At 35.1% G+C, this 12,547-nt stretch overlaps 1 protein-coding gene across 1 annotated transcript in view; it reads right to left on the bottom strand.

The window, feature by feature from the left end:
* MSR1 (macrophage scavenger receptor 1) overlaps positions 1-12,547 on the bottom strand; it is a 369,659-nt gene that overhangs the window by 219,659 nt on the left and 137,453 nt on the right. The gene's annotated exons all lie outside the window — the stretch shown is intronic.

The following is a 12,547-nucleotide window of genomic DNA, read 5'->3' as shown; positions in this document are numbered from 1 at the left end:
TATAGATTAGCAAAAGGATGGTGCATTAGACTATGCCTAGAATAGTCAGAGAAATATTCTAATGGGTAACGACCTTTGATCTGAGTATTAAATGAACTGACATTTTCCAGATGGACAGAACAGGTAAATAAAGAAGGAAGTATCAGTGAGAAGTTACCTAGATTGCTGTTAAATGCATGTACTATGTCATAGGCATGGATTCCAATTTGAGGTTCTCTATGTACTGCATGTATTATCAAGCCAAGTAACCTAATCTTTCTTGACTTTAATTTCCTCATATAAATAAGGGCTGTAAAAGACCAACTTCATTAGGTTGTTGGAAGAGGTAAGTGAGATAATGCAGGTAGTCAAAGAGCATGCAGTGTCTGACATATAGTAAGTACTCAATAAGTGCTGGCCATCATTATTTTTATTATCATCGTCCTCACATCAAAGTGCCTTTTGAAGTGTGTATTCAATTCACTGTGGATTTCCTTTATTTTTCAAGTGAAACAGGAACAATAATAGACAATAAAATAATAAAGCTCTGAGTTGATATAATAAAATTTGGCACATTTCTGAAATTATTACTTTTGTTTTTAGGTAATCATTACATACATTAAGTAATCTTGTATAACATCAATCAATAATCTGTTAATTATTTAAGTTGTTTTCAGTTCTAGTTTACAGAAAGTTAATCAGATATTAATCCCTGATAATTGTCAGGACTCTTAGACAAGTTTAATTTCCTCAATCCAGAGATTTTCTTATTTTTACTTTGGTCCTCCTTGCTATTTCAACCTAGACTTTTGTAGTGATTGTGTGTGAAGCATCACAACATAAATCTTCTCAAAATTGAAGCTACAGTTACGTACTAAAGTATAATAGCAATGTCTAAGCCAGCTTTTCCAATTTTTTCCTGTTATAGTAATGATCTAGATCATGTGTTTGTTTATTCTTGACTTGACAGGTTTGAACCTTTCACCTTATTGAGTTGGCGTTATTGCTGCTACATCAATAGAGGGGACAGAAGCAGAGCATGATGGATCAGACTTAATTATTTTCCCTATCTGGCTTCTGTGATGACTCAATTACTCTCAACAAACAGCTCTTGAAGACTGTGTATACCATGTATAAAATTCCCTTAGGTTCACAAAGAATAAAGCAACTTATCTTAGCATCTTCTTTTCTGCTCAAACCACTCCCCAGAACTGACTGATTTTCTTTTTTTCAGTAATAGGACTCAAGGTCTCTCCACAGTACTGTAGAGGTATGAAAATTTTTGTTGGATTTTCTTGAGATCAACACAGATACTTTTCTTTTCTTTCTTTTTTTTTTTTCTTTTTTTTTGGCCGCATGGGGTCTTCGCTGCTGCATGCAGGCTTTCTGGCTTTCTCTAGTTGCGGCGAGCTGGGGCTACTCTTCCGGGGGCTACTCTTCGTTGAGGTGCATGGGCTTCTCATTGCAGCGGCTTCTCTTGTTGCGGAGCACAGGTTCTAGCGCTTGGGCTTCAGTAGTTGTGGCACGCCGGCTTAGTTGCCCCGCGGCATGTGGGATTGTCCCTAACCAGGGCTCGAACCCGTGTCACCTGCATTGGCAAGCAGATTCTTAACCACTGTGCCACCAGGGAAGTCCCAGCACAGATACTTTTGATTCTCATCTTGTGTGGAGGGAAGATAAGCCTTCAAATGGTGTTCTGATATCTATTCAGATGTAATTGAGATGATTCAAGTAGATTGTAAGTTCTTTGATATAGTAATTATTTCATTCAGTTATTATGCATTTATATACCATCTAATCTGTACTGAGATATGGTATCTTCTTAAACATTTATTGAATTGAAAAATAATATACCATTGATGGTTTCATTTAGAAAAAATAGGCAATAAGAATATTCAAAGAAATGGTTTCCTAAGTCAGACTCACAGGAATAAGAGATTTTAGACAGTATCACACTTTACTATAGATGTCAAGGATACAAGTATCCATGAGGCAGAAATAAAGCAAAAAATAATGGATCACCAATACAGCTCATAAGGTGCTTTTTGCTGCATCAGGACATAGTCTGGCTAAATCTGATTTAGCAAATGAGTTCTCTAAGGGCTGTACGTATGATCACTTACACAAAATAAGTCATTTTGATCACACAATATTATATTCATCTCTGTGGATGCATCACCACAAACCTAAGGCCTTAAAATAGCAGAAATTTATTATCTTACAGTTCTGTAGATTAGAAATCCCAGGTGGGTCTCACTGGGATAAAATCAAGGTTTGACAGGGCTGCATTCCCTTCTAGGGGCTCTAAGGAAAAACCAATTTCCTTGCTTCTTCCAGGTTCTAGAAGTCAACCGTATGCCTTGGCTTGTGACCTCCTTGCTACGTCTTCAAAAGCAGAAACAGTGGGTGGAGTCCTTCTCACATTGTATTACTCTCACCTTTTCTGCGTCCCTTTTCCACTTTTAAGGATCCTTGTTATTACACTGGGTATATGCAGATAATCCAGGATAATCTCCCTATTTTAAGGTCAGCTGACTAGAAACTTTAATGCCATCTGGAACCTTAATTCCTCATTGCCATGTAAGGTGACATATTCAAGGTTTCCAAGAATTAGCACGTAGACGTCATTGGGGGGGCATTATTCTGCCTATGTCAAGCATCTCAATTTTATGCTCTGATACTGACATAACAGATGATACATGCAACCAATCCACAGATTTCAGATTTGTTTATCATCAGTAAATCTAGAAAGACCAGATGCATTCTGCTAAAATCACTTCAAAGTTAGCAACTCTTCCATCAGCAAATACCATTAGTGTGTTGCCAGGTGATTTGGCAGGTTGCCTTTTTCTTTTTCTTTCCTTGGATAATCTGGTAAAGGGAGAGAATGGATTGTAGGCCTTTTGCTAATCCTTACTTTCCAAAATGATATACCATGTAATTTAAAGTCTTGGTTTATTTGAGTGCCTCTCTATCGAACCAGATATACATTAACTTTTGTAACATCTAATATATTACAGCTATATATCAACCAATAGTTGAATAATAAGAGTATAAATTTCATAGGTAATTAATTTTCCCTTTTCACATACAAGAATAAGTCAACCATCTATTCTTCTAGATATAGAAATTATATGTATAGTTATATAGAAAGAATTATATATATAAAGAGAGAGATGGGGGGTAGAATATTTTTAATTTTGGCCACATGCATCTGATCTCCACCTCAGTGAGTAAAGAATTTGATGACCTTGAGCGCTACCCCTTTTGAAGGTTATGGAGCTGATTCTATCCGAGGTCATAGGCCTCAAGTGAGTCTGTTGCCACATAGCACATGTGAGACAGCGGCATCATTTGCTATTTTGTGTCAGGATACGGGACCCCTTAGGTTATATTAGTCATGATAACTGATTAAGAGAAATTTCTTTTTTTCAATTAAGAGTTAATGTATTATTATTCACTTAAGAACAGTATGTCTTTGATTCAAACAACCACCTACTAGAAATTTTTCTCCCCAGAAAAATCTACACCCAAGTATTCAACTTTGCTTCTTCCCTGCAGAGAAATGTCCCATCCAAAATAGCAATCCATCAGTATCAGTTCATTCATCTTTATTTCTTCTCTTAGACCACTTCTCAGGACCTGACACTATAGCACTTATTTATTTGTTTACTTACTATAGCCTCCCTCCTCAACTAATATGTAAACTCCATGAGGGAGAAATCTAAATAGTGCCTGGAACACAATAGGTATTTAATAAATATTTTCTGAATAAATGAATGGATTATCATAGCAAAGATGTAGCAGCTGTATCAAATCCGTAGGATTTTTTTCCCAGCTGTTTCTGTAGGAACAATTTCAAAAAATCAGCTTTTGAAAGTTTAAGATTTGCTAGTTAGAGCAACATGTTTTACAAATATACTACTATTGGTATGTAGACTGAATAATGGCCCTCCAAAGATGTCAACATCCTAATCCCCAGAGTCTGTGAATATGTTATTTTACTGGCAAAAATGACTTTGAAGGTTAGGACTCCAACATATCTTTGTGGGGGGGCATAATTTAACCCCAAACGTGTTGCAATTTGGATTCAGAAAAAGTAATATCCAAGGATGCTATAATCTCAGTAGCATACAAAACTCCAACTTACTCATTTTCAAAGAGTTGTGACATGGCAGTACTACTTGGCATCTAAATAAAGGACTGTTTAATGTGTACTAATCACCATAAAGGCACATTATTTCTAACTCTCATTCTACTCCAGGACATGATTTAAACAATTTTGAGCATAAAAACATTTCTCAACCTTAAAGTTCAGTATCTTAACTTTTTGAAATTAGGAAAAGAAAGGAAATTTTGAGATCAATTTCATTTAACTTCATTCAGTAAAGAATGTGTCATTCCTTCTTTAAAAGGCATAGACTCAAGTCATACTTTCAGAAATAATGAGTACGCAACTATCACAAAGGTGGTTATAGTTAATTTGCTTTGGTAAAAAATCAAGTGATCAGAAAGAAGCTGAACTTGTTTATGATAACAAACAAACTCTTAACGAAGATCATTTCTGAATGTCCACATTCTGTTATCCAACATTTGAGAGATAGTAACTATTGTGACAGGGTTTTATAGGTATTACTGCCTATATCTTAAAGACCATTAAAATTTCTTTTTTAAACTAAGGAAACTGAAGCAGAGGAACATTAATTAACCTACCTAATTCACACAGATTGTAAGTGCTAAAAGGAGGCATTGAATCCATATGTGATGCCAAAGCCTATATTCCTAACCATATTGGCTCCTGTAGCTAGGGACAGAATTACTGCATAACTATCTTCTATAGGGGTTCTGTGAACTCTGGAGAGAATCTGAGTTACAGGCTTTGGAGACATACTCACATAAGTGCCAGGAGTCTCCAAAGCCATTCTGACCCATCCCCTTCTTTTTTCTCACTTAATGAAAGAAAAATGGAACATGATGATAGTACATACTGGTAGGACTGGAGAGGTCCAAAATTTAAAAAACCCAAAATGCAAACCACCTTTTCCAGTGGTAAAGGTTGAAAGCTTAATTTACACTACATATGAACCAATCATTTTAATCTTATGACACTGATGTGTAGCTTAAACTTATCCACTCAAATCACAGTGGACAATTAAGCTATGGGTGGGTTCTGTGCCAGTGTTATCCTCGTAAATTCTGTCTTCTTGGAAGTACGAGTGTGCTGAGTAGAGCAGAATTAACGCTTCACCCTTCTAAATTAAGTCAGTTAAATTGCAGGTAACAATTTGGGTATTTTGTGAATATTTCTGAAAAATGAGGTTTGTTCCATGTTGTATTACACATCTCCAGTTCTTATAATTTAGCAAGTTAGATATTTTAATATAAAAGATCACAATTTCTAGTATTTAAAAATATAGGTTGCAAAAATTAATCTATAATATATTATCATGGTATAAAACTTTAAATGAATAAATCATTAGATACTGAATTTTGAATTAATAAATAATACATGAGCTGTGAAATCCAAAGCTGTGTGTCTTTGGTTATAAAATTGAAATATGTATATGGATGTGTGTGTATATACCAAGAAAATAATGTCATTATTATATATTTTTCTAATTAAAAATCTAGCAGTTGCCTTTTTATTTATCTTCACTGAGATTCCTGGGCAGGAAAGTACAATACTACTAAATTAGATCAATACACCTTAACAAGATCTAGTTAGCAACAGGCTTAGAAGGAAATTGTGTTTTTGTTATTGACTTATAATATATCTAAGTTTCTAAGTTTTTAGTTAAAGCACACATATATTTTAACAATAGCTGGGAACACAGTTGTGCTATTTTTCAAAACAATGCAACTGAATAAAAGTATGCTCACTATAAAATTCTCCAATTTTATTTTAATGAAATTATGCCATACCTAAAAAAAAAGGTAATCCAATGTATCAAGCTTATGTGTACAAAAGCCTTAATTGATGCAAAATTTTTTTGATTATGAAAGTGAATGTTTTTGACAGCTCTTGAAAACATTAAAATTATAAATAAGATTATAAAAATCATTTTAGAAAAATATTTTAATATATATAGCCACAATATTTTACATGATACAATTAAAAGTTGACTGTATACATTTATTTTAATGGCTTGGCCCTCAGTTAAAAATGCCTTAAAAGTACCCAGCATTGATGATAATGACAAATCAAGTGAGATTACTGAAAATGTATCAAGAACTTCTATAACATTTCATAAATAATACAAAATAAAAAATAATAAAATCACACAACGAAATACTTTAAAAATTAAAAATTACTGAAAGGAAGAATAAGCATATACACTGAAGATTACTTGCACAGCTAGACACTAGCTCAAAACTCCAGTCAGTCAAAGAGCTAAATAAACATTTAATACATTACCAAATAAAAAGTTATATCTAGAATGTATGGGAAAGTGACTATGTTTCCAAATAATTTAAAAGTTGAATGCAATCTTTTTAATTTCAGAGTAAAAGTAATTCTTGATCATGTAATTTACTAAAATTAGAATCAGAATTATGTTGAGGCCAGGTGTCAGAAAGCAAAAGTGAATGACTTTATACTTAGTTACCCCAGATTCCTGGTCACTCTCTACTTTGATCTTTCCTCAGTTCCTCAGTGCCCAGTGACAAGACTCACCAGTATACCTTGATGTGACCATAGGGTAGTTTATAGCCAGCGTCCACTCAGACCAGTCAGTACCCATGACAAACTACGTGTTAAGTATTTTGACTGTCACTACTTCTAGTGTTCCTAGAGCCTTCCCTGATGCCCATTTACAAAAGATCTTCACAGAAAATATCGCCCTGAAATCTAAATGAAAGATAAGGTTAATCTGTTATCTCTCCTACAATGTTCCCATTTTAATATTGACTGTGCCTAGTTTAAGCCAGAGGGAGCCTCAATCTCTCCACTCCACGTTTCCAAAAAGAGACTCCCACTTGACTTTGGCTGGCTCTTAGTTCTTTCCATGATCCCTGTTCACTCCACCCTGAAGAAAGAGGACTGACTCCTCTAATTGGTGGGTTTAGGACAAGGAGTCACATGTGCTCACCTCAGCCTTTCCTCTTCTCCATTTTATGGAACTAGTCTGTTTGGTTCACTGGTCTCAGCCCCCATACTCAGAAAGTTGCCTGGTTTATAGGGTGGGCTCATAAGATCTGTTACATGAACAACAACAACAAAAACTGTGTACACTTCACATCATGGGTCAAATATTAGCATGCCTTATTTCTTTAGAGGCAGTTCTCAAAAGGATCTCCCTTACCTGGACTAGTAAACTGAATGGAGATGATTCCAGAAGAATGGGAGAAAGATATGTTATCAGCCCACCTCAGTCTCACCCCCTGCCACCTCCTCCTAATTCATGTTTAGCAACTTTTAAGCTATAAAGATTAAAAACTTCTGCTATGAAACGATCAATATTCACAGAGGTTAAGCACTGCAGGGTAACCACACATTAAAAATTATAATATGTATTAATTTAGCATAATGCCTTGACAGGGTCAAATATTTTTAATGTTCTTTACATAGTCCCTCTTAGCATGCCAACCTATTATTTAATAAAACTTTGTTAAAACTTAAAATCAATCACCTCTTTTTTTCTAGACCTTGTCATTTACTTTTACATGGACTGTAACACATTCCCCAGGACTGTAACATGGACTGTAACACATGGACTGTAACACATTTTTTTTTTTAACATGGACTGTAACACATTCCCCAGGACTGAAATTATATCTGTTGTGAAGTAAATACTATAAAAATACAACTACGAAATTTTTGAAAGACATTTTCCAATAGTTGAATTATGTCACTATGATTTATAAAATTATATATTACTTCAAGAGAATTCAGAGAAAAATATTCTATCAGTAAAACCAATCTTTACTTTGAAGAAGTCATTAGCTAATTATGTATTATTCTAAGGGAAAAGGTAGCGGTGGGTGCAGTCAACCTTGTATGAGAGATTTTCTTCACCTGTGGTCCTAGGGGAGCTCATCCTTTCAGGCCTCAGGGTAAGCTGTCATGTGCACTACAAACCAAGATTCAGGTTTAGATTAAACCTGCAGGGTCCACAGAACAATTTATCCCCTTGACAAATCTTTTCTGCTGATTAAACAATGGAATTTTATGGCCCATTTCTTGAATAATATATTTGAGCTTGCTTTATGTGTACCTGCCTTAAGTTGCTGATCCTATAAAACTGAAAGCTGACTATATCGTCTTGTCAAGTTTTTGTAGATACGCATTTTCCTAATTGGATTTGTTGATTTATTGCTAACAAAGATAAAACTTTCTGCTTCAGCCACTTATCTGGGTTTTGAAATTGCCTCAACCCGAAAGCAAATTGTATGAGTTTGAAAAAAGTGCTTGAAGTACATTTAACCACAAAAATATTAACTTAACAGAAATGAAACAAGCAAAGAAATGACACATATAGTCTGCTTCTTTAAACTCTGGAATAAAATTATTAAAAGTACAGCTATTTGAGCAGAAAAATAGACTGTAGCAACTACTACCATCTACATTTTCTCAGAGTACAGAGTCAGTTTTACAATTAGTTTTCTATCAGAATATTATAATTAGTGGTAATCAATTTATCAACATTTATAATTACATTATTTGTGAAATATAACTATAGGTATTGTATAATTAGTATTCTGTAACTAATATTTAAACAGGAAATAAGAAAATAACCCCTAAAGCCTATAGGGAATACTTATAAAATCTCACAATCTCATAGCAGGCAATTGAAAATGCTTTCCTTTTTGAATCTTTATAAGGAGGAAAAGGTATCTTCATAACTTCCTCCCCACATTTTATTCTGTAATTCCTAGCTAGCCTAGAAAACAAAGATGGTTGACTGACTTTCCATTTTAGGCTTCTACTAGGTAGTGGGAATTTTGCATACATTATTACATTATTTAATAACATGTTTGTTGTTACGTTGGAAATCTATTGATTGTGATGTCTGATACACACACCCACTTGGAAAAGTATAATCTATCTTATCCAAAGCAAATAAAAATAAGAAATTTTCATGTTTGGAAAGCTCTAAGTGTATCTTTGTGTCATAGAACACACTTGTGATTCTGCCACGCCTAAATTAGCACTATGCCTGGCAAAGGATGACTCCCAAGAACCAATGAATCTTTCCTATCTAACTGAAGAAAAGCTGAAGTTCTACAACTAGTATTCAGTTAGAAGGCAGAAAAAAACACTTTCCAGTAATATAAAACAACGTCTCTGTAACTAAAACTAGTTTTAAAATTTGGCTAGTCTCTAGAACTAACATGAATTCACACTTGTACCTCCTGAGTGCATTCCTGAATTTCTTCCACACAAACAGTGCAATGCAACAGCATCACTTCACCATTGGGAATGCTAGAAATAAGCCAAGCAGAGAGTAGAGTAGGAAAAAACCACTGGAGAAAGCAGCTTTGTCAAGGCAGCACAGCAGAAAACATAGATTCTATGTCCTTGCCTTGGACCTATGTTTGTCTAGGAAGCCATGTTGTGCACCATATTGGGGTTAGATCCTATTAGCACCAAAGGAGCTAAGTAAATTATATAGAGCATGGAGAAGCTTATTGTTATGAAGTGTCAGAATTTAATGCTCCTTGAGAGTCATTATACTGCAGAAGGAATAACCCAACGGGTATCCTAACGTCTTCACTTCAAAGGTCAAGTTCCAAAGGAAGTTGAGATACCAGCCCAACATGCCAAATCACTTTTCAAACTTGCAGTAGGGTATTCAAAGTACATGTTCAGCTCTTGTTTTCCAAATTCTAATCAACATCCACAGGGGATCATTGTTGGGTGGGAAAAAATGCAACAGAGGACACTTTGATGGAGGAGTGAGGGGAAGAGGAGGAAAAAAGGAATAGATTTATTCAGCAGAGAGCTACAAGGCCCATGATCTGTCCTTTTAAGCCACACTGATCCTAACTGACTTTCAGAACCAATGTATTTGGCTTAAGGAGGGAGCAGATAATCTGGAGAATACTTGCAATTTTGAATAAGAAGATGGGTGCTTTTTTATAAAGCAACAAACAGAAGCACAGAATTTTGAAGTCATTTCAGAAAAAAAATCCAACTGCTGGAATTCTACACATTGGAGCTGGCATTGAAGGTTGTCATACAGTCCAGAATTTATTTTATGTAGGAATGAGAAAATAAGATTTTTAGCCTTCCTTTTCCAAAAACAACACAAATGATTGCCCAACATAAGCATCTCTGCCAGAAAACTGACAAATGTTGCCTTTGTTTCATTTTTGCAAATCTGGATCAGAATTAGGAGAATTTGGCCCAAAGTTACCAACCTCTTTGTTTCGGTGCTATAAATGAAGGGGTGAGAAGGAAGCAATTACAAAAACAACAAAGAAAACAAAGATTTAAACAAATATTGATTGCAAGCAGAGAAATAAAAAACGTGAACCAACCAACATTATAATATATCATTCATATAAAAAAATCCAAAGATAGGAAAGGTAATATTTAAGCCCTCAAATATTGGATACACTCCAGGCAAGAAATTTCAAAAGCTGAATGTAAGATACTCAATCTTCCAAAATTGGCCCCTTTCTCCTTTATTCGCTGGTCCACTCCAAGCATTCTTTCCTTTTATATTTTAGGGAAATTATTAAGTTTAAAAATGCCTAATTTTCTTGGGAAGAGACAGTTAACTTAGCCCTGGTCACCTGTATTTGGCTAGGCCTTTGTGGCAGCTGATAATTGAAGTAACGGAGATACTTTTAATCTTCCAATTCTCTAAGGTTGTAAGAATAGGAAAACATTCTCATCAAAGCCTTCATACAAGTTATTTCTCACACATGGAAGAACCTCACACTCCATAATCAAGGCCAACATCTGTCATGAATGTTTCCCTGATTTACTCAGCTTTTCCTCCTTTTCATAAACTTCCTCATACCCAAATACAGTTTTTAGATGATTTAATAAATTTACAATCATTATTTTTCATCTCATCCATATTAATTTCTTTTTTATATTTTTTTGTTTTTCCTTTTTTTAATGAAGTATAGTTGATTTGCAATGATGTGTTAGATTCAGGTGCGCAGCACAGTGATTCAGTTACATATATATACAAACACACATACATTCTTTTTCAGATTCTTTTCCCTTATAGGTTATTACAAGATATTGAATACAGTTCCCTGTGCTATACAGTAGGTCCTTATTGGTTATCTATTTTATATATAGTGGTGTGTATATGTTAATCCCATCTTCCTAACGTATCCCTCCCCCTCCTTCCCCTTTGGTAACCATAAATTTGCTTTCTATGTCTGTGGGTCTATCTCTGTTTTGCAAATAAGTTCATTTGTATCTTTTTTTCACATGATACTGCTTATATGTGTAATTGGAAAAAAATGCAAATGAACTCATTCACATTAATATCTATTAACAAAGGGGGAAGAGTCTGATTTTCCTACTGGGCTATTCCATTGTGATATCTCCTTTCACATATTCACACAATGTTAGCCCAATAGGTCTTGCTCACCTTCTGCCCTCTTTGCTCTCAATGCAAAATGTATAGCGGAAGACTGAGCCCTATGTGTGCCCAATCAATTCTTATGTTGATATACCTGCTATGTCTGCTGTTCATTTGCCAGTTTCTTTTAAAACAGTTATTCTTCACCATTCCAATCATGTTTGGGGAAAAGGAAATCATATGAGGGCATGCTTTAGTTTTACCCTCAGCATGATACTCTAGTAACTTGTTTCTCCCTTGTCCTTGTTATTACTAAAAGCTCATAATCTTACTGTTTGTTATACTCATGATTCTTCAATTTGCTTTTTGTTGCAGTTTTAATTCATTAATTTGTTCAACAAATTTTTTGGAGTAGGCCCTACAATGTCATTGTGCCCTACAATGGTCATTAGGGATACATTTAGCAAAGCGGTCCTCATCTCTAGGGTGCTTTTAAACTGGTAGGGTAAACAGAGACTAATTCGATATAACATCTGTGAATATATGATTACAAGTCGTAGTGAGTAATACTGAAGGAAAAGTACAGGTGTTGGAAGAGTAGAGAGACCAGACTTAATCAGGAGGACAGAGAAAGCTCTCCTGGAAGATTATTTGAGCTGTTCTCTCAGGAATGAATGGAGTGAGCTAGGTGGGACAGAAAAACAGGATTAATGGAAGAGAAAAGTGCAGATAGAAAGCCTTCGAGTTAGAAAAGAGCTTAGCATCCTGAAGGAACTGAGTGAATACAGTTGTAGCTCAGTGCATGGCACAAAGCGGAAGTTGGTGGGACCTGAGGCTGGGGAGGGCAGATTCAGCATCGTGGTATAAGTGATCTTAAAGATCATGATCTTTCTTCTCAGAGCAGTGGGAAGGCACTGAAGGGAAACTACTCTGACCTGATCTGTGTCTTCAGATTATCACTGGCTTCAGTGAAGAGAAAAGCCTAAAAGAAAGTAAAAGCAGAGTTGAGGGAATTATTTTGGGTGAAACTTCTTTTTGTCCAAGTGAGAGATGATAGTAGTTTGGACTAGAATGTTTTATAA

The sequence above is a fragment of the Eschrichtius robustus genome, chromosome 21 (genome assembly GCF_028021215.1).
Source record: "Eschrichtius robustus isolate mEscRob2 chromosome 21, mEscRob2.pri, whole genome shotgun sequence".
In the NCBI taxonomy this organism is placed as follows: Eukaryota; Metazoa; Chordata; class Mammalia; order Artiodactyla; family Eschrichtiidae; genus Eschrichtius; species Eschrichtius robustus.
Note: the sequence above shows the minus strand (reverse complement) of the source record. Positions and strands in the feature narration are given on the sequence as shown.